Consider the following 22,606-nt stretch of genomic DNA (forward strand, 5'->3'; position numbering starts at 1 on the left):
AAGAGGCCACGATAAATAGATAGAAACAGCGACTAACAGCGTGTCGCTGAATGCCGAGGATTGTCCAATCAATGCACATTGAGGCATCAGGTAGAGGCAGCGGCGGCTGAAACGGAGCCACCCTCCTCCCCATTTCCATTTTCATCCACGCCGTTTCCCTGCCCGTTTCTCTCCTCCTCCCCTTCCTTCCTTCCTAGTAGCAACATCGTGGTACCCGCAGGCGGCGTTGCCTATCTGCCAGCTGCCGATGCTACTCCGGTGATTTAGGCGCCTCGCTAATTACCCCGAATGGCCGCCCCGGATTCACTTAGCTTCGTTCTTGATACCCCTCCCACCAACGAGCGAATCCAATTGCTCGAATCTTCTTCTTTTCGTTCTCGGAAATTATCGTGAAAATTTTGTAACAGCATTCGGTCTCGAGATTGTGAAAATCATTATTCGATACGTTATAACGATATAATTCCTGGATTCGATAAATTTGACGGAGGATATTTCGAAATTTTACGCGAAAAACTTGACCAGAAAGCCATAATGTAAGAGGGGGACAAAACCGATCGTCGTTCTAATCAACGGATTGCGCCCCCGAGAAGTCGGAATTCTGATAAATGAAGAGAGAATGAAAAAGGCGGAGGGGAGAAAGAAGGAGAGGAGGGAAGGGTCGTGCGCGTTTTCTTCGACGTGCGTACTTCTTAATTAAATTTCTGCTGACCGAGATTGCGTCTCTCCGCGCGAAGAAAGAGACGGCCGGTGTCGTATCAACGGCACGATTGCCACGTCTGTGTCGGTTAAACTGCTTTTGTCGGACGTCAGCTGAATGCTCGTGAGAATCATTAATGCTCCCGCTATAAAGCGGATCGGGAAACTTTTACGGCTATCGTAAATGTTGCGAAATTTTAATATAAGTCCGCTCCTCTTAAATTCTGTCCGCTCCGTTGGAGTATCATTTTTCTTTTCTTCTTTTTTTTTTCTTTTTTCTTCTTTACGAAATATTTAAAATCTCTGATTCGGATAAAAAAAGAAAAACTATTTCTTCAAGCATCAAGAATCTTCATTTTGAAATTCATTTTCAAAAGAAGAATTATCCTCGATAAATCTTTTGTATAAAAAATTGGATCTAGTTTATGTATAAAGTTTCCCACGTAAACTTGGAATTTTTAACATGTGATATATTTATATTAAAATTGGCTGAAACATCCGCTTTCTTAATTTTACCCAAATCATTCTCCACGTTCAAAAAAATAGAATCGATAAGATTTCGAAAAAAGAAAAGTCTCGCTTGAACGTGGTCAACAATTTCATTGTATAATCTCGTTATCCCTTAATTCCACCTCTTTCGATCGAAAATCCACGTTATTTAGTGATCATCACGATCGACAACGTACGACCAATAAAGATAGGGGGAACGACGTCGATGTGAACGTCTTGCATGGTCGTTTCCCGATGGAAAATCCCTTTAAAAAGAAAGGCACACAAGAAGGAACGGAGTTAAGACATTACACGGGCCGATACGTGAACCGTGAGTAACACCGTTGTAGTTTAGATATTCCAGTTCCATATTGCCCGCCAGCCAACCAGATTACGCGAGGTGTTATAAGGTTGATTCAGCTGAAGCCGCAGGTCTTCGAGGGGAATCGTTTATGGCGGTCCTAAGATGTCAGGCTAAAACGGAACGATAACATCGTTCTCTCCGTCCTGGCCCTCCATCGTGCCATCGTCGTTTCCGTGTTTGTGGCCGCATCCATGGTGTTACTCAGGGCTCGACTCTTCTTGCTAAACTAGCTCCGATACGACGTGCGAGTAGAGACGTCACTTTACGAGCTTCATGAACCGGACAAATTGAATGAAACATTTCAAGGATATATCCTACCCGTGTATCTGTTCATTAACGTTACCTACGTGATCAAATTTGCTCGCTGTAATTGTAGGGCAAATATTGCAAGTTAAATGGTTATAAGCAAGGGCGATAATTTTAATCCGTGTACCTTTCCCTCGAATATCTTAATCTCATGGTACTCTTTTTTTTTTTACGTCGACGAATTTAAGTCAATTAAAAATCATGATTTTCACTCGATTAGATCTTTTTCTGAAAGGATGATGAGTTCGAGACGAGTTTAACCATCATCGCGAACGAGCAAGGATTCTCTCCCCCTCTCAAGAAAATTATCCCGTATGATATAAAAATGATCGTAAAAAAAGGAAGGGAGAAAGGGGAGCTCGCAACGTACCTATTTCATTTATCATTCAACCGTTTCGTTGGCATTCTCTTGCTCCTCTCGGTATTTCCTTCGGTACACACAATAAATTTTTACCGTCTCATTGGTCGTTTGTATTTCTGCCTGTAACTCTCCGCTTGATAACTTTGCAGCGATGGCGATTTCATTTCACGGGAGTTTAATTCCTGCCATAAACTGATTCCATTTTACATCCGCGTAAATACGCGAGAGCTCGCTCGCTTCCACCCTCCTTTATTATCATTATTTTTTTCCTTTCCCTTTTTTCTGCTTTCTCTTTCCTCCGTCGTTCGAAATATCCCTTTCGCTCTCTCTCTCTCTTTTTTTTTTTATTCCTTCTTCGAAGCTTTTCGCTCCACGAACAATTCCCTCGAATTTACCCGAGAAATTAACGGGTCAAGAAGCGTCTCGGAGGGGCGATAAATCGCGGCAGGATCGTCTTCTTCGTCGACGAAACAAGCGATATAAAAGTTCGATTCGTAAATTCGAAATTTATTCCATTCCTGTACTTGCCACGGCATGATTCTTCCGGCGAGGATGTTTAAACATTCACGAATCCGGCGCTCGATAAAATGAAAATTGTCTGAATGCTGAATCGGCTGAACTGTAATCGTTCCGGGACGTTCGATCCCCAATTTTTCGCCTGACTCGATAATTTCGTTGTATTTGCTGTGCGGGCGCAACAATCGCGTTATTCCCCGATTGTTCTACTAATTGGAAATACGTGCAATTTTCGTGCGTTAAAACATAGGGCGGATTCGGGTGATTCTCCACTATAGTTTGGGAATAGACAATAGGCATGGTCGGAACAATTAATCGTAAATTGTCCAGGATTTAACATCTAACACGGCACAATATAATTAATTCAGTGGAGATCGTTAGATAATTGTTCAAATTCCTCTTTCTTCGAAGATCAAAATCGTACGTAAATACAGATACATTTTCTGGGGTTTCCATTGCCGAACATCCAAATTTTATATTACAATTTCGTTCTTGATTCGTTCGTTTCACTGTGAATGCATTTCATCTTCCTCTTTTCATCTTTATCTCCGCTCAAATTTCCCGAATTTCCGCCTTTTAAAATTTTTAAACGACTCATCCCTCCCCCGCAATCTCCAATCCTATTACCGAAAAAAATTCCCGCGAAATCTGAAACAACGCGGGCCAAACTCAACCCCCCCCATTACGAAATCCACTCGTTACACGGAACGCAAACACGCAGAGCCGCAGGATCCCTAGGAATAATCCAACCCGATTTATTCGACGTGGAGAAAAGTAGGAGAGGGAGAGAGAGACGAGAGAGGGTAGGAAAAGGAAAAGGTAGGAAGTACAGGTGTGAGCCTCTCTGTTCCGCTCGCAATCGCCGTGGGCTGATTTACTTTGCCACACGGCGTGACTCGTAGGGGCGAGGCGCCGCTGCTTCTGTTAATAATTCGCGGCGGTTGTTACCCCGCGGGCTTTTCATCCCCCTTCCGCCCTCGCGCCACCCATCTCGCGACGACGCCGGGAGCAGCATAGCCGCCAGTAACGCAAACATACCGCCGTCTAATTCGGTTAGTCGGCCCGCAAAAATTATATCCAATTACGTTCCTGCATGGCGTACGAGTTATCCACCCAACACTACCTTCCAAGAACTTTCGCCTCGTATTTGCCACAGACGTGATATTTTTCCACGTGCTATTCTTCGGCTGGAACTGCTTTCGATGATTTTTCATCGACCGTTGTCTCTTTTTTCTTTCTTTTTTCTTTTTTTTTTTTTTCGGTCGAACGTTGGCTTCTTGTGTTTTTTCTTCTTGTGGTTGGCGAACAGAGAACTTCGCCGATTCTCGATGGAGGATTCTCGAACGAATCCAAGTTCGATTAGGTTGATCGACGTGGAAAGTCGTCGGTGTTGGTATCAACAGGTTTTACGTGGAATTTAGAGTTTCGAATAATTATTATTACTTTTTTCTTTTTTCCTGTAATTTTTCACTTTTAACTTTTTAAGTGCTTCGTGAATTCCTCGAATTCACGTCAAATAGTTCACGAATTCGACGATCCATTCTCTGCATACTCGTACAGTTTTTCTGTCCGATTAATTTCCATCTAATTTTATATCGCAACGAACATTTCAACCCTTAATCAACCATTAACAGGATAATCGTATCCTGCTTATTTTAATCATCAATTCGATCCTTTCCATTTGATCTTTTTCAATACTTTTCTAAGATAAATTCCTACTTAAAGGATAAAAGACACGTAGAATTTCAAATATTGCGAAAATTAAAAATATTACATAAACAAGATCTCATCTCTTATCGACGAAACCAACAATATTTATTCCATTTTCAACTTGTTTCAACAATTCCTCTGAAGAATCACCATTTCCCCGTGAAACTATCAATTTCTCTCGATTCTCTCCCCTTCTCCCTTTCATTTTAAATCTTGGGAATCGCGAAACGAGTCCCAAGCATTTTCTTAAAATCGCGAAGCCACCGGCTCCCCCTGTCTGTCTCTCTCTTTCCCCGGCAACGAGTAGTAAATACACTTTCACCCCCTCGCCCCTCACCGGCGGCTTGGTTGTATGCGGTGCGTGGCGGGGCGGGGTGGGACGGATGGGTGAAGAAGAGGTTTCACTCGCACTTTCCGGCATGTCCTCGGGAGACTACGTGTTCCAGGACTCAATAAACCTCTCCACTTCCTCGCTTTTCAAAGGCAGAGGAGATTTTCCTCCCGCAGGTGTCTCGCCGAGTGGTTGGTAAAGATTCGAATCCGCTTTCTTCTTCTTCTTCTTCCTTCTCTTCTTCTTCCTCCTTCCTCTCTTTCTCTCCGCCCTGTATTCTCTTCATTTCCCTCCGTTCCTTTTTCCACCTCGTCTGTTCCAACCTCTCCCCCTCCCTCCTCGCCCTCACGTCACCACCGTCTTTCCAGCAACGGTTGCAACGGTTTTCTGTTTCCCGTGTATTCTCCACGTCGGCCCGCTTTTCACCGCGTGGCGTCGAGTAAACATCCAAAGATTCGCGACGCCGTTGCATCCATTGGAAATTGGCAGATTTAGATAGGGAGGAAGACATAGAGGAAAAATCCACCAATTTTCGACGACCCATCACCGAGAATAGCTCTTACCAGGCTATTTGCGCCTGAACACCGGATGATCCCGCGTGACAAAAACCGTTTTCCTCCTTTTTTTTTTTCATGTTAATACTATCTTATTTATCGAAAGAAGAATATTGCTATCTTGTGGGATAAAATATTCTTGCAAAATATAATAATATTAAAATAAATAAATTAATAAAGTAATATTAAGGATCGATAAACGTACACGATTCTTAAAAATCATTCTTCCAATTCTCTTTCTCTCTCTCCATCTCTCGTCTAAAAGGAGAGAAACGATGTGACAGACCGTTTAGCCTTCATTTTCAAGCCCATTGTAGCCCGTTATGCCACTTTAAGCGACGCATAAGTGCCCCTGTGCCACGGTTAAGGAATCTCGCGGGTACAACAGACGTCTCTCTCTCTCCTTCTTCCATCGCACAATCGCGACAGGACCCTTTCTTTGGCCCTTTTCTTCTTAATTCACTATGAAAAAAAATATAGCATAGTTGGAACATTATCGCACCCCTTCTTTTACGATGACCAAGCGGAAATCGAAAGCCGTATCCTCACGACTGACACGTACAGCTTCGTGCGTGTCATAAACCCGGTGTGCCATCCCGTGGTTCGAGGGAAAAGGGTGGTCCAACCGCCCTTTTCATACGTATCTGACGTATCTTCACAGGAGGGAGGGGGTGGACGCCGATTTACACCGGTCACCGTGGAACATTTTTTTTCATAGGGGGTGTCTTCTTCGCCTCGATCCACCCTGTTACTCCACTCTTTTCACCAAGTTTTTTCCAAGAAGAAATATGAAAAATTCGCGGTCTCTCTGATGGATGACGACACGGAGGATCAAAGGGGCGGCAATAGAGGCTCGTGTTTTCCGAACGTCGAACCCTCCTCGTTTTCGATGTTGAAGAATGTTTGGAATATCGGGAGGGTCCTGCGAGTTTGTCCTGCTTCGTCGACTTTACGGGTGGTTGGGAGGAGGAGTTGGGATCGAGAGGTGGTATTGATGTCTGTTTGATCATTTTCGCTCGTTTTATTCGTTCGTGGGGACAACTAGATGGACACATGTAGATGTGTACTTGTACTTCTTGCTGGCAGTTTGGAAATTTATTATTTATACGAGGAGGATTGATACGTGAAAAGGAATTATAGGATAAAATTTGGAACGAGAAAGAATTTGTCGATGATTGGAAAATAATTTATAGAAGAATATAATGGAACGAAATGTGATTGAACTTGTTTTTATAAGATAATAATTTGGTTGCCTGGTTTTTGAACCTATTTACGAGATAAAAATTACATTAACCAGACATATAAAATATTCAACGAGTATCTTTGGCTTTTTTTTCTACATCATTACTCTCAATTTTGAAAAATCTGCATTTATACCGCGCACCGCGTCGCTTACTTACTAATAACTTTTCCACCATTTCACATTGGTGGCTCCGTGTTTGGAAATTTCCCCGTTATTATTATTATTCCGCACGGTGGAACGTTACGAGGCAGGGCAAACACGTCGTATTTCGCTCGCGCCCCAACCACCCGCGGCACTACGTTCTTATTTGTCAAAATTATAACGCAGCTTCCATCATTTACGAGGGCAAAGACACATCGGGATGGAAGACGCATCGCCTCGGTTTGTATATTCGCCGAAACGGCCTCTCCACCCTCGCATAAACTTATATTAAACGATAAAATGCAAATGGAACGCCTCCATACTCGCCGAGTTTAAGAGTCGCGTCTCCTCGTCCCGATTTCTCACGCGTCATCCGCCTTCAAATTCCGATTTTCAGGGAATCGAAAGAGAACTGAAGAACGAAGAACTATCCAACTGTTTCGCGGTGAAGTAATTAAAAAATAACCGCAGCAACTCGACGATTTTTACCTTTCGGTTCTCGATTACGCGGCTGTAGAAGAAACGGCGCAATTTAATTGGGTACCAATTGGGCGAAACGAGGGGAGGGAAAATGAGAGAACAACGGACGAAGAAAGAGTGTAAGGATCTTAATTAAAAAATGACTCAAAGCTTACTACTTTCAAGGTTTGGGGGTAAGTTTATCGCGTTTGTTCAACGAGCCGAGGGATTCGTTCGAGGAGAACCACTGTTCCACACGTGCGCCTCCTCCCCCACACGCTCTCCTATTCATACGTAGGTGCAGGTGCTTGTTGCCACGCGAGGCTGATTAACAACATACCGTTACTACTACTACTACTACTACTACTATTACTTGCCCGCTACGTGTCGCGGGAGCTCCATGTGAATTATTGCAAATTACCCCCCCGTTGCACGCTGTAATTGGGTTTTTCTCTCTATTCTATTTTCCCTTCTTTTCTTCTCGCGGATTAAGCGACGAGTGTAACGAGGACTTAACGATCGTAAACAGTTTTTATCCCGAAGATAATTCTGACAGCGGTGAATTGGGAAAAAGTGGCGCGGAGGGATGAAAGGGACCACCACCACTCACTTTTCGACTCGATTTCGAGGGGACAAGATGCGACGATCGTATAAATGTTCTTTCCCCTCCCGATTCGATCATAATATCGAGTGCCTTTTTTCAAAATTTCCAATCGAAGTTATTCAATAGAGAGAAGTTTTGACGGAAAACGAAACAACGAAATGTTGTGTCATCGAGTTGAGTTTCGTCTTCCACGTTTTCAAGACATGGAGAAGTTGAAATTTTATCGCGCAATTGCAGAAAATTGTTGTTAAAAAAGATTTAGGAGTGGAAATTCACATTTGCCGCCCACACTCGTGTCACGTTATTGTCACGTGTCGAATGTTTTCCTCTTAAAAAAAAACTCTCCCAATACAGTAGTGCATCTTTCCAAGGTAGGAAAAGTTTGCCTCGACGTATGAACCATTTTCGATGAAAGGAATATCGAGTTTTATCTCCTAATCCATTTTTTTACGTTTCCAATTTTATCAATTACACTTGTATGATGATACTCTCTCTCATTTTATTGCGATAAATAATTGTTACTCCATTTCAAAGTTTCAAATTCTCTTTCCTCGAATCGTATCAAAAGATATTAATATTCATAAAATTTAAGACGATTGTTTTGTGCGCTCTCACGAAATGATTTTAATAGATCCTCAACGAGAACTCGTCGAAAGACGAAAGTTATATTATTTATCAATATTTGGGAGGAAACGATATGAGGAAATAACCGAAAACATCGGGGCAAAAGAAATAACATTAACTTTTCTTTTCCTCGTGCGTGCAGCCTCGCCTTTATGACGACTCTTTTTTTTTTTCGTACAAGCGTTTCATCGCGTTTCCTGGAACGACGAAGGGGAGGGTTATGTGAGGCCGTTATTCACAGTTTATGAATATCGTCCAGGGTGACAAGGGATGGATGAAAATCTCATTTTTCTCAAATCGACCGAATCTAGTTCCAATCCAACATCTTATAGCACGCGGGAGTCTCGTAAATGCGTCTACATTATGACTTTTTTTTACGAGATTAGATGCTTTCACAACTTTTTTTCGCACTTTGCCTTTTATTCCAACGATATAATTCGATAAAAGATAAATTTTGGACATCGTAGTGGAGATGATATTGGAAATCATCCCTGGATATTGGAATTTGGATGAAAGAAACTTCATCTTTCGATTAGATTTTTTTTTTTTTTTATATTCATCCGTTTGTATATTATGGTATATTATATATATCGTAATATTTCGAAATTAATTGCAATTTTGGAGAAAATTTATTTAATATTTCTCGCATTATTGGCGATGTAGATACATATTATTTTAAACCGTCGAATAAAACGATATTAAAATAAATTGAAAAATGGCGCAACAATAACTAAAATTAAATATCTTGGATGGGGGGAAAAATGGAAAAAAAAAAAAAATAAAATACTCTCAAAAAAATATGAAATATAAATACAGTTTCGCTTACGCGAATTTTGTAAAACAATTGAATACATCAATACCCATATCGCAATAAAATATAACTCGTATAATTGAATAAAATTAAACCAAATAAAACCTTTGAGAGCAATTTAATCGATTATTCGGCCAAAAGTTTCCCCTAATTCACCTTTCAAATTGGTCAATTCGTTTATTTATCTCTTCCCTCTAATATAAATCTGATTTATTTTACGCATCATAAATTCGTATTTCACTAAATTGAATAATTATTAGATGAATCGTATCATCGTATCCTAATGCATACTTTTTCAATATCGTTCTATTTAAAAAAAAAAAGAAGAATATAGTTCTCGTTTCTTCGATTCAAAAACTCCTTTCCTTCCCTTCCGATCGCACAATAATTTTCTCGTATAATCCGCGTGGAATCGCGACAATGAATCCTCCTCCTCTCCTTTCCTTTCCTTTTCCTTCTGCCTACAATTTTCCCCAATACTTGAAAAATAAATACAAGCTCATCTAACGCGCCCACTTGGCCACCGCACGCACTGATGGTCCCAACAAAAGAGGAGCAGCAGGGGTTCAGGCGGAGAAGGAGGAGTAGATAAAACGGTCGAAATTGTTGCCGGTTATTCATGTTGCCTTTTGAAAGAAGAAGAAAAGGGGATGATATGGCCGTCTCGGAATTGCGAGGAGGAATTGAGCTTACCCTCCCTCTGCCCCCACTCTTCCAAGTATGCGCTAATGCAGCTCGTAGCTCCAGTTTGCTACAGTTTCCGCCGTCCACCGTTTCCGGTGACAGAATGCGCGCTCCTTATCCGAAATCTATGCGAGCATTTATGCGCCGCCCCGTGAACGGGGCGAGGAGCACTTGCGCGTTCGGGAATCTGAAAATTGCATTCCTGGGATCCGGGCCGCCTGCACGATTTTCCATCGGCCGGTTAAGTGGGACCGTGGAACACCGTGAATCTCCTGAGAGAGAGAGGAAAGGGTTAGCCTAACTCATCCCCTCCTCCTCCCACGATGAATTAGGTTGTCGACTCTTATGACCCGAGTAAGCGCCGATGCTTTTCCCATTTCGAAACTGGGGCAAGTTCCAACGAGAGAGAGACTGTTCAAACTGTTTTGTGAATCAAAATGGAGGATGAATGGGGAATGTTAGATCGTGGGGGTGTGATCTCGATTCGACGATTATCTGCGGTTGTGGGTATTCTGCAGAGTTTGCCGTGGAGAATAATAAGGGTTGATATTATTGGTTTCTTTCAATATGGTTTTGGAATCCAATCAAAAACGAGTTTAATCGAGTTTAATTCCTATTTTTCGTCAAATTCATTAATCTTTGCACTTTCGTTCATGTGTGTTTTCACAGAAGAGGAGGACGAAATCGAGATGAAAGTGCGACGATCGAAGGGGTCAGGATAGAATGCAAAGTTGGATTGCAAAATGGCAAGCCGCAGCAATGTAGGATTATTGTACGTACAAGAGATTTACCGCCTGTGGCCCTTTTGCTCAGCCAAAGGGCGGCCGAGGTCGCTATGGTAACAGACAGGCGGAAGCCAGAGCCTACCCTTCCATTTTCCTGGATGCAAGCACCCGACGTCTCGCTCTCTTGCGTCAAGTGATTCTCTTGCACCGTTCTGCAACTTCTTCTCCCCCTTCTCCTCCTTCTCTTCTTTTTTCTTTCTTTTTTTCTTTTTTGTTCTCCTTTCGCCCCGTCTCCAACCCGTGTCTCGCACTCTTCTCGCACTCTTCTCTCCTCCTCTTCTCAAACTCGCGCGTCGTCACCAATCTTCCATCCCCCTCCCTTCCTCTTCGGCTCGAGCTCCATTATCAATTCTTTTTATAAGCGGAACGGTCGAGAGTTTCGAGAGGATGGGCCAAAGAGAGATTCGTCGACGTGGCGGCGATGGTGAAATTCGTCTGTCAGACGGGGAATGGCATTGACCGATATAATACAGGGGGTTGAAATATTTGCAGATTCGCTTGAATGGTCACGTCGAGCTGGGATCGAAGTAAAAGAAATCTTTCAAATTGATGTATGGAATATTAAAACACCAATATTTTGGGAGATGGAGAAAATTTTCGAAAGCTCGGAGAGGAATTCAATAATTCATGAAATAAACATTTCGTAGCTTCTTACATTCTCTTCCCCGAATCTTAAACTTATCCCTCATTAGTCTGATCGAGGAAACAGAGTTTTAAAAATTGCATTGCCGATAATTCGAAAAATTTGAATCAAAGTTCATCTCGCGCGTGAAGTCTGTTCTCGATTCTTTCCCAAGAAGGTGAAGGCGTTCACGCCGTCAATCAGCTGGAATTAGCACTCTCTGGATCAAGGGAAGGAGGCCCCGTCACAACGGGGGCCTTGTTTCTCGCGAGAGGAGATCAAAGTGGCGTGGTGGCGGGCTCGTGGGCGAGGGTCGGCTCGGATTCGAAATCGCGGAGAGTGGCTACTTCGTGTCTGCTCGAGACTTGAAGAGGGCGTCGCGAGAAGGGAGGGAAAGGGGCTGCTAAGGATGAGAACGAACGATCCGTCCACTCGACCGTACTCCTCCTGGGAACCTTCTCAATCCTTCGCTTCCACTCGAGCGTACCGGGAATCAAATTGCGATCCTTCGCGACCAACACGCGAACTTGGTCGTGGAAAAGAGAAAAAAACGGATATTCGAATCTCCTCGTCGTTTCTCCTCGCGATTTTATACGCCTGGTCGAGGCGTTTCGCGGTCGAAAAACACTTCGGGTATTCGCGAAAAATTTACAATAATCACTCGGCAAGACGCACAACGAATATTCAACAGCGCATCAACAGGTGGTCATCCGCCGGTTTTTTTTCTCCTCCCCCCTCCTTCCCTTTCTCCTCACGCGTCTCACGGTATCCTACGGATTTGAGCAGATTCTGGAAATCTTGCAACGAGTTCGATCGCGCGAGATCCGTGCTCGGTTCAGATATTTTTATACAGGGATGGTTTTTTTCGCTCCATCTATATGCACGAATGATAATTTTAACAGGATGAAATTAAACAAGCAGTTTGGGGAAATTTATATTTTTAACGAGAGAAGAGAAAGAATGGAAAATTGAAAAATGCATTACTTGTATTGAAAATGGAATTTATCTGTTGATTCGTAAATTTTTCAAAGTGTTTTAAACATTTATGATCATTCCTTCTCTCACAATGGGATCCAGATTGTCGAAGCGGAGGTTAAATATCTCCACTTCTCGTGAAAAATAATTCTGTCAATCCTGCCGACAAGCAGCAGCCTATTCCCTCCTCACAAAGGACTTCTCTATCCCCCTCCTCGAAACGGGGGATGAAACTCATAAACTGGGAGAAAGAATTCCCGTCGTTCCGCGACCCCACACGGTTCAGAGATACACGCGAAACGTTTGATCCCGAACGGCCGATCGCATCGGTGTGTCCCGCGGAGAAAAAATATTGAAGCGAGGATGCGAGAAAGCGCTGAGTCAGGATCACGCGGCTATCGAGTTATTTCAGCGGCGAGATAAGCGTTATCCGAGCCGGCCATCCCCTGCGGCTATGAATATTAACGAATTCCGGCGTACCGGGACGGACAAGACTTGAAAGGGATCGGCTGGACTACGGTTGGTGTGTGCGTGACAATCCGGGAATGAAATTAATTTTCCACCCCCCAAGACGTATTGCTGTAATGCTTCATCCCCGGGGATAAATTATTTATCGGAAGTCGCGCGAATAAAGTCGAAGAGAAATAAGAGGGAAATCTCCTCTTTTCCTTTCTTTCTTTCTTTTTTTCTTTTAAATTTTTCTTGTTAATAAAACGAAGATTGCTAAATTCTCGACTACGCTTCCGTTGTCTTAAGGGATTAAGTAATTTTCTCTCCTTTTAATCGGATGAGATTTCTTGCCGCATCTCGATTGATTTTTAACCAATGTATTAAATAATATTTTGGAAAATCGAATTCAAAGTTTATCGATGATTTAAAAAATAATCGTTCTCTCAAAGTGTATAAACTTACATTTCTGAGAAACGCGTCCTCTGTCCCAAAAGAGTTTCCCTCCAATTCTTTCGATATTTAATCGTACGAACAATTTTCCCATCGAGTTTTTTTCGTAAATCGTATTCGAGATTCGTCAAGCCCAAGAAGTTTGCCGGCAAATCGGATCGAGGGGAGAGGGGAAAATGGAACTAGGAGGTACGTGGAGGGAGAGAGAGAGAGAGACAGGAGGAGCGGGTCTCTCCTCGTAGCAGCTCGTTCCGCGCTCTGTGTCGGGCAGCGGCCAATTATTCCGCCGCTAATTGAGTTACGTCGCGGCCTAAATGCCCGATGAATATTCATATCCTTGCCCGTGCTATCCCTGCGCGCATTCCACCCCCTCCCCCATGCACCCCTCCCGCCACTTTCGCCTGGTCGCAGCCCACGGCAAGAAAAAGTTGTCGCGAGTTAAAAATGTAATGAAATTAGAAAATTACGTCTGCTCATCATTCCGAGCGAACGCTACGAATTTCCGTTTTCGTTTCTTTCCACCCCTTTTCGCGCTCTAACTTCGTTTCGCCCGCCCTCCTCGTTTTCCTTCGAAGGAAAGAGAGCAGAATTTTTCTTCCAAATTCTTCTTCCACATCTTTGCACGCGATTTTTTTTTTACAAAAAGAAATGTATACACTGCGTGAAACAATTTAATTGTTTCGCTTATCCTTTTCCTGATGGAAATATACATATTTTTTTGAACAAATTTAAACGAATTTGTAAGAATTTATACATAAAATTAAAGGAAATAGAATTACCAGTTTTTCTTCAATCAATTCGATACTTGCCTCGAGCCTAAATAGTAACAATATCGTTTCAAGATTTTATTCGAATATGATCCATCCTCGCGTACATTCAATAAACGCACACCAAAGTTCCGCGAAACAACACATTTAAACATCTCTCCATCAAACTCGCGTCTCGAGCGAGCCGAGAATCTGCAGACGATATCTTTCACCAACTCTCCAACTACCCGCCAACCTCCAATCTTATAAGCGTCGTCATCCAATCTTCCGCGTCTCCCACAAGCCACCCTTTCATAGTTTCAACCAATCCTCCCAAGAATAAGTTTCGCCCTCGCTTTCTTTCTTCCTTCCTTCCTTCCTTTCTTTCTTCCTTTCTTTCTTTCCCGTGCCCGATGCTTAATTACACGTCCAGCGAGGAGGAGCGAGAGAATATTTCGCGAAATTATTATAAAACGGAGGGGACGATTATGCATGCGGTGCCCATAATTTGGTCGTTAAGAGCGTCGAAGCTCGGTCGTTATCGCGGTTGGGGAAGGGGAAACGGATCAGCCAGATTTTCTTCTTCTTCTTCCTCTCTCTCCTTTCATTTTTTTTCGCCCCTCTTCCCTTTTTCTTACCACCCTCTCCCGCCTGCAGCGGACGGACGAGGTGACTTAGAGGGATTGCAATTTGCATAATGCAATTCAACGGGATCCCGTTTCAAGGAAAAGTCAAGAAGAACAGGGCAATTACAATGAAACTCCATGGGACGGCGGTGGCTTTCACGGTCTTGCTACCGACCACCTAGACGATGTCGACTTTATAAATATTCAGCCGGTCATTAAGGCGAGCACGGTGGAAGACAGGAGGGGGAGGAGGCGGTGGTGGTTGGTCTGGAGGCGGTCAGGGATACCTGAAGAAGGAGAGTGGAAGAAAAGAAGTGGGAAACGCGGTGTATAAAAGCGGTGTGCAAGCTCGACGGTGTCGGGGGTGGGTGGGGTGGGCGTTATTACGCGCTCTCGCGGTTTTCTTGTAATTCGATTCAAAATGTCGGGCCCGATAATAGCCTCTATATTGCTCCCAGTATTGCGGTGTGCTTGGAAAATACACGTGCGTTATTATATGGGTCGCTTTTTAAATTGTACAAACGGTGATGAGAGTCGGGAGATTATATTAGTTTCGCGATATTTTTTATTAATTTTTGCCCCAGTCGTATATTTGTTTCCTTTCCTTCTTTGGAAAGATAAAGGAGGAAAGGAGGAAAATTAAATTTATGCTTAATGACGAGGTTAAGAATATTTCTCGAATTAAATGGAATATATATATATATATATATATTTTTTATAAACGTACGACTATTAAAATTTTATTCATACATTTTGAAGAAGTCAAACTCCAAACTAATTGTGTTATAAATGTAATATTCAATATTCGATTCTTGTTAATGGAATCGGCGGAGAAAGTTTAATTAAATTTTTAATTCGCTGATAACAACCTCGGGACTTGCCGTTAAGGGGGGTAACCGAGAAAGACAAAGGAGTTTTAATTAAGGAAAAAATTCCGTGTAATTAACACATAACCGTATCTTTCCGTTCCTCCTTAACTTTTCAACGCTTGTGGCCTCCAACCCTTCCTTCTCAACCCTTCCTATCGTCCCAGAAATCATCTTCCAACAAATTTCTTCCACCGTCCCAATGTCTACTGTCCAATTCGATCGTAGTGCGATTCGCGTCCCCTCCCAAAAAAAAAAAGAAAGAAAAAAGAAAACGTATTCTCGAGAAAATGGCCACCCGTATCGGGCGTCGAAAATCTTCCGTGGAAAGTCCACGGAGGCGAGGAAATCCCGCCAGTAAATCGAAAACAGGGGCGCGAGAGGAGGGAGGGAGAAGATCGACGAGAGACGGAGGATCGAAGGACCGGCACACGGGGTGGGTGATTGTCTTCGCCTTGGAAAGAGAAAAGCGGATTAAGGCGGTTGGTTAAAGAGCAGTTACCATATAGTTGAGCAACGAAGCAACGAGCTAAGGCGAGAGGAGAGAGAGAGAGAGAGGGAGTAGGGGAGGAGAAGTGGAAAAGGAGATGGTTTCTTGAATCGTGGAAGCTACGTGAAGTTACTCTCACTCTCCCTGGCTACGTCCATAACTAGCTTCAGCTCCAAGGAAGGTAGAGCTCTCCTCGAATAGGTATATGGCTGCCGCCTTCGTTCCCGCTACCACGGTTACTGCAATAGTAGAAACTGTCGAGTTAAGTAACTGCCGGTACTTACAGTAACTTCGCGCGCAATGAAACCGCCTACATAAATACACCTAATACACTTGCCTCCTTTCTCTTGCTCGACCCACCCTCCGCCACCCACCCTTCTGTTACCTATCCAGCCGTGTTCGTTCGTAACGTGCATGATATCCACCCCCACGTTGCGGTAAATTCCTTCCTTGCTGGTGGAGCTCATTTCTTCTATACGGTATTCACGATATTTGTCGATTTCATCTTTCGTGCGTTTCTTCTTTTAAACGTGCGAAATTATCGAACGATAGGTCGAGAATTCTAGAAGAGATGGAGATTCGAACGTGTTAATCATCGTTGAATTTACTTTCTTCAATTAAAGGGGAATTGAACGCGAAGAAAAATTGTAGAACTGGCATATAAATCACCGGGGGTTTATAATTTTAGTTCGAGGTTTAATAAGATAGCAGGCTCAAGATTAAAACTTTTAAGAACTCCAATGTAAAGAATTCGAGCTTGGCGTGATTCGAGGATTGTACGGAAGTTAACCATGTTCGAATGTTTCTCTATTAATTCAGGGCTCGACGTTCCGCTGATTCTTGGGCCGAATGTTCTGTTCAAAAGTTTCGGTAATTCCCATTCTAAAACTAATCTTCTAACTCCGAAAGAAGTGCTATAGGTACAAATAGCGATGCGAGAACACCAATAAGGATTGGGAGGAAAGGAGAGGATAGTTTCTTTTGTCTTGGAATTAAAGTCGTGTGCAATATCTTCACATTTTGTAGAAAGAAAAGTAGGAAATTTCACAGTTCAACTCTGTTTGAATTTCATCGTTTGTTGCACGAATTATAATCCTTACGTTATTATAAATCCGGAATTTAATTTTATTTCGATGAATTTATAATTTATATTTATAATTTTTTTTTTTTATTTGTCAAGATGGTGATGATATCCAATTGGAACGGGATTTTTTGTTTTAATAATGGCCGCATCAAACTGCGCGATGGGTACTCGAAGATTAAAAAGTGTCTACAAAACTATCCCCTTCGCGCGAAGATTCTCTCCATTCACATTTAGTGAACTTAAAGTAAAATTCCTTTTCTTAGCCTATAATTTTTCCTGTCGCTTCAGACCTCGTTATCTCTGACAAAGACTCCATTCGACTAAAGGTGATAAAAAATCTCATTATCTCAGCGTAAAGATTACTCTGCAGATTTATTATGACGTTATCCTTCTATCGTACCACGCTGTACTTGTCGTTCATTTTCCTCGCTGTAACGCAGGAAACATCCGCCGTCGTCTCCTTCGTTTAAACTGATCAAATTAAAATTCTATCGATCATAAATTTATTACAGGTTACGATTAAATTATCTTTTATTCTCTCGTGTAAAAACACATCAATTCGAAACAATTCTCCTTTCGACGATGTTAATAAAGATGTATTCAAACGTTTGCATTCTTTCTATAATTTTATGCAAAAAAAAAAAAAAGAAAACAATTTTATCGATACAAATTTCCAATGCTCTTGATTTTCCATCGAAATCATTATATCGATCTCATTTCTTTTCTCGAACAACGACTCTGAAAAGATAACTCGGGACAAAGTAGAACAATCCATAAACCATCTTAAAACGATGACACAGTCGTTAAACTTTCCACCTTCACTTTGACGGACATTATCCCATCCATCCTCTGCAGTATCCGAGCTCGACCCCCGTCGACTCCAAATAAAGTACCTCTTTAACCTCACCCATTACTTTCTACTCGCTTTGCGGTTCCCTCCTCCCCCTCCCTCTTCCTTCGCAATCGGGGACGTAAATTATCCCCCTTCGGAGGATATGACTTCTTCGCGTAAAATAATAAAAGGATCAACCGATGGATAATCCATAAATCCTTTACAGATTATCTCCTCGTATTAACACCCGAGGCAAGATTTAGAATTAACGCTCGCCTCCCTTCTCTCCTTTCTTTCCCTGTATCGGCTTCCTTCTGAGGAAAGGAAATTCTTCGTTGCTCCGTAATTCCATCGTCGAAGAAATCGGGCGAGAATCATCTTTGATCGCGTCGTTTATCATCGCCTTGGAACGATTCGCGTCCACAGATCGCGTTAACAGATTCAGATTCAACGATTTACCAGCGATTTCACCAGCTCCACCATGGATTCTCATCCATCTCGGCCGGCCTTACACAGCGGAGAGGAGGAGGGTTCTTTTTCCGCGGCGTGGAGAGCGCGTGACAAACAAATGCACCGCGTCAGCCCTGCGTGACACTCTTCCGTGGTTGGGTTGCCTCGAAAAAGGGGAAGAGAGAGAGAGAGGGAGAGAGAGCAAGGCAGGAGAGGATGGTTAAGGAGGAGAGGCAAGCCAGGTCAGACGACGAGGGAGGGGGATGAGAAGCGGAGGATCGTAGTAGAAGCCGTGCTCAAGTAGACAAGAGACACGTCATCCGCCATCCTTCTACTCAGCCTTTTATAGATTATTCACGTACAATGGTCGAGTGACAAGCGAGGAGGACCACGACGCTCGATGGATCCGCGCCCCTTTACTCTTTTCCTTTTTTTCTCTTTTTTTTTTTTATTCTACCCACTAAAATCACGATTTTCTCTTTTTTGTCTCGCGATGTAGAATAGCTAGCGATCCAAAGTGACGTGTCGGGTGAAACAATGAAAAAGATCGATTCACTTCTTCTTCTTCTTCGTCGATGGTGTTTCAACAGTTTGATACAATTAATAGTGAAATTGATGAATGAATGGAAAAGACAACTTCGTTCCTTGAGAATTTTTCATTCATCTCGATAAGACCAAACAGACTGCACCCCATTCATGGACATTTTGAGTTCTTACATCTCCTCAACCTATCAACAAAAAGAAAAATCAGCTTCAATACGGTTCCCTCTTGACTTAGAAAACAAAAAGAAAAACCTTTAATTCCTCCTCGTGTTTTTTACACGAGAAAAATCAAACTCTCGATTATACAATCTTCTCTCTTCCCGTTATAAAATTATTGTCTCGCGCCTGTAATTGTCTCTCTCACTTGACGAGAGATACCAATACGTCGAAACGCATCCCGTCACGGATATATCGTCACTTTGCAGAGAATCGTGAGCGAGGATGCGACGCGATATCAAATTACGAGGATCGATCAATGTATCGATGATTTCCGTTGCATCATCGTAAACACGAAGTCCGCGGAATGAGCACGCATACGGGGAGGGGAGGGGAAGAGAAGGGAATACATGTAAATGCGTGTGGCCGGCAAGTGGTGGCGGTCGATGTTTTTTTTTTCTTTTTCTCTCTCTCTCTCTCAGTATCGTCGGTGTTTGGTGTTTTAATGTTGATTGGACGACTGCCGATTCAGCCTGCGTTCGTTTGCCACGATTGTTGTTTCCGCGGCCGAGAATTTTCAAAATTCTGCGCCGCGTATATGTACACGTGGCCGGGGAAAACACGTAGGTGGATAAATCGTCAGCGAAATTGCGAACGTGGATAGGTTTATTCCCATTTCGAGGGGCGGGGGTAATACGGTCCTCGAAAGGTCCCGAGGTCCTCTTCCCGGGGATAATGGGGGATCATACTGATAATGGAACGGGGGACGTTGCCGAGATACTTTATTTCATTGTAATTTTGATTATACGATATATATATGTATGTATTCGCCTATCGTCCGTTCAATTTTCAATTTTCCCTTGGATCCGTGAAATAGTAAATAATTATAAGCAGAATTTAAACGATATTTAAATATATTTAATCGTTTTGTTATTACTTCGTTATGATTGGTATACGAATGTTAAATAATTTATTAACGTATTTAATACGCGAATAATATAATGAACCGTTATTTGCGTCAAATAGGATATATATATATGTATTTCGCTGACAAAATATAATCAATTTTGACAATTACATACTTATTCCGAGTATCCCATGCTTTAAAATAGCCCGTTTTATCACAGGAGATATTGTAATCCGCGATCCGTTTAATTTTACACCAAGAATTTATCTAACGTTTCTAAATAAATCAAATTAATAATTTGCGCGCGCACACATCGTCGCATCTAGCGAAACAAAACCGGTACGAATTGAAATCATCAATCTCAACTGAATTTATTAATATTATTACACCGATATACTGATCCCCGGCCAACTATTTAATAATTTTTCACGCGATTTATTATAATCATAATGGAAAGATATACAATTCTCACGCCAATCATAACATTTCTACTCCCCTATTTTATTCCTTCAGGCATCTTTAACCTATAAATTTCATCTTTTCGCCGATCTACTTTATGCGTGTACGACTGGTGGCATAATAAATCGGTGAAAATTTAGAATACCTACCACTGCTCCTCTGATAAATCGTTTTAACGAGGTCTGCTCTTGACTAGTGCAAATTTCACTACACGTACACGTGCGTATACACACTTTATTGCCGCTAATAGATTTATTGCTCGATAGGGGGACAGGTATACGGGCACACGTATTGTTATTATAAGGAGGGATCTATAGTAGCTATGAAGCTGTCATGTTGCAACTGAATGGTGAAGATATATATATATATATATATATATATATGGATGCGGTACAAGTCTAAGTAAACGTTTGAATATGGAAGCCAATTCGGCTACATTGGTACACACATGGAAATTTTGATGGAGCAACGTTTGCTTAAATAATCTCTTTAGTACGTCAACAGATTTTACCGGTTTATTTGGATTCGGAATGGAAATCATCCCTTGGATAACGAATGACATTTTCGTTCAATGAGAAATTACATATTCCAATTATCCGATACAGCTTTACATATGTACTTATCCGCGTACATAAAATTTTCTATTCAAATCTTCTGTTCGATCGTAGCATAATGCTCTGACGTAAATCTGAAACACTGTGTCTTAATTGAACGAAATGCGATCTCTGTTCTTTTTTTCTTTCCTTTCTCCAGAATTACATTTCGCAATTAATATACGAACGAAGAAATCTTCATTTTAGTGTACTTTATATATATATATATATATAAATTTATTTAAACTGGTTGCAATTTAAATGAAAGAGAAGTAAAAATATATAACGAGTTCTAGTTGCCCCGACATGGAAAACTTTATTTCGAACGAGCCGCGTAAATCAAGTTGTATAGGGGGCGGCCGCTTAAGCGTGACATTCAATTCCGCAAACAAGCCGGAGAATCTGCCAATTTCGGCAATTCACGATACCGTATACCCGTGCCTCGTAAATCCCTGTAAACGAGGTACAAAAATGGTCGAAGTTCACGCGACACCAGTTCCAACTTTGCCCCATTCGAGTGTCTCTCGTTCTATGTCGCGTATGTTAAAGGTGGCCACATGCATTCAGTTACTGTTTCAGGAAGTCGGTTGGCCGCCGACGAAGAAGCTCGGCAAAGGAGCTTGAAATAAGGAAATTGTATCCATCAAAAATTCAATCTGCTCGAGGGCTCGTGGTTCCTTGAGGTAAAAAGAAAAAAAAAAGAGAGAGAAAGAAGAAAAGATACCACGTTTCGTGGAATTCTTGAGACTCGGGCTCAAAAGGAAGGAATTAAATGATATTGGCCAGCAAGAAGAAAGGGAAGAAATTAAACTATCTTTAATTTCGTGCGAATATATTTCGTGATAAAAGTATAAAATCGATACCGTGTTTCCCGTGTTAAATTAAATTGAATCCCGAGATTAAACACTCGAGATATTCAATCTCGTCTAAAACTCTAAAAAGAAAAAAAAAAAAAAACTCTATAATCCACTTTCTCTATACGCAAATACATCAATCTTTCAGCGCGGAATGCATCGACCATATTTTCATCACGATACTTCGCGTCCCCGCAAAAGTTTCAATCCTCCTAAAACTCGTGTACAAAAAAAAAGAAAAGAAAAGAAAAGGAAAAGGAAAAAAAGAAGCAAACGAAATTCACCACGGTGACAAACGACGACACTAGACGTCGAAAACAACGCTATATCCAATCTAGCCGCTATATATATATATCCTCGCCTCCAAATTCTCCATTCTTCTCCTCCTCCTCCGGAGAACCGCATGCACCAGATTCTTAAAAGGCAAGGAAAAGTATCCGCGGCGAGACACGGCGGAGTTCGAATTGGCGCGTTCGCTTCCCGGAGCATGTGCGGCCCATAAATAACATGTAAATATTTTCAATAACTGCACACCCCCGGCCCCGGCATGAAAAATGCAAACCGCTTTGCCGTCCGATCGCTCGCCTCTCGCCTCGTATGCACCGGCTCCTCCAATCCCGGATACAAGCCACTCGAGATCGGCGACTACCCCTGCCTCCTCCTCCTCTTTCACCATCCCCCTCGATCCTCCCACATCTGTCCTTCTCCTCCTCCTCGGCAAACTATCTTTTAATATATCTGTATGTACACGGTGTCCCCCGCGAAATTTATGGCACCGGACGCCGCGCCGGCCGATATTTGTTTCACTCGAGAGTCACGGCCTCC

The 22,606-nt window shown here is 42.3% G+C and overlaps 1 protein-coding gene across 22 annotated transcripts in view; it reads left to right on the forward strand.

The window, feature by feature from the left end:
- The window catches only part of LOC551123 (RNA-binding protein Musashi homolog Rbp6), a 739,303-nt gene that overhangs the window by 413,008 nt on the left and 303,689 nt on the right, over nt 1-22,606 (forward strand). For 2 of the 22 annotated variants that reach the window (XM_026439284.1, XM_016910672.2), the window contains exons 1-2: nt 7,814-7,818; nt 11,476-11,478. The exons of the other annotated variants lie outside the window; for them this stretch is intronic. The gene's annotated coding sequence lies outside the window, so the exon portion shown is untranslated. Of the gene's footprint in view, nt 1-7,813; nt 7,819-11,475; nt 11,479-22,606 lie in introns of those variants that run through there. 22 annotated transcript variants of the gene reach the window in all.

Source organism: Apis mellifera, linkage group LG2, assembly GCF_003254395.2.
Source record: "Apis mellifera strain DH4 linkage group LG2, Amel_HAv3.1, whole genome shotgun sequence".
NCBI lineage: Eukaryota > Metazoa > Arthropoda > Insecta > Hymenoptera > Apidae > Apis > Apis mellifera.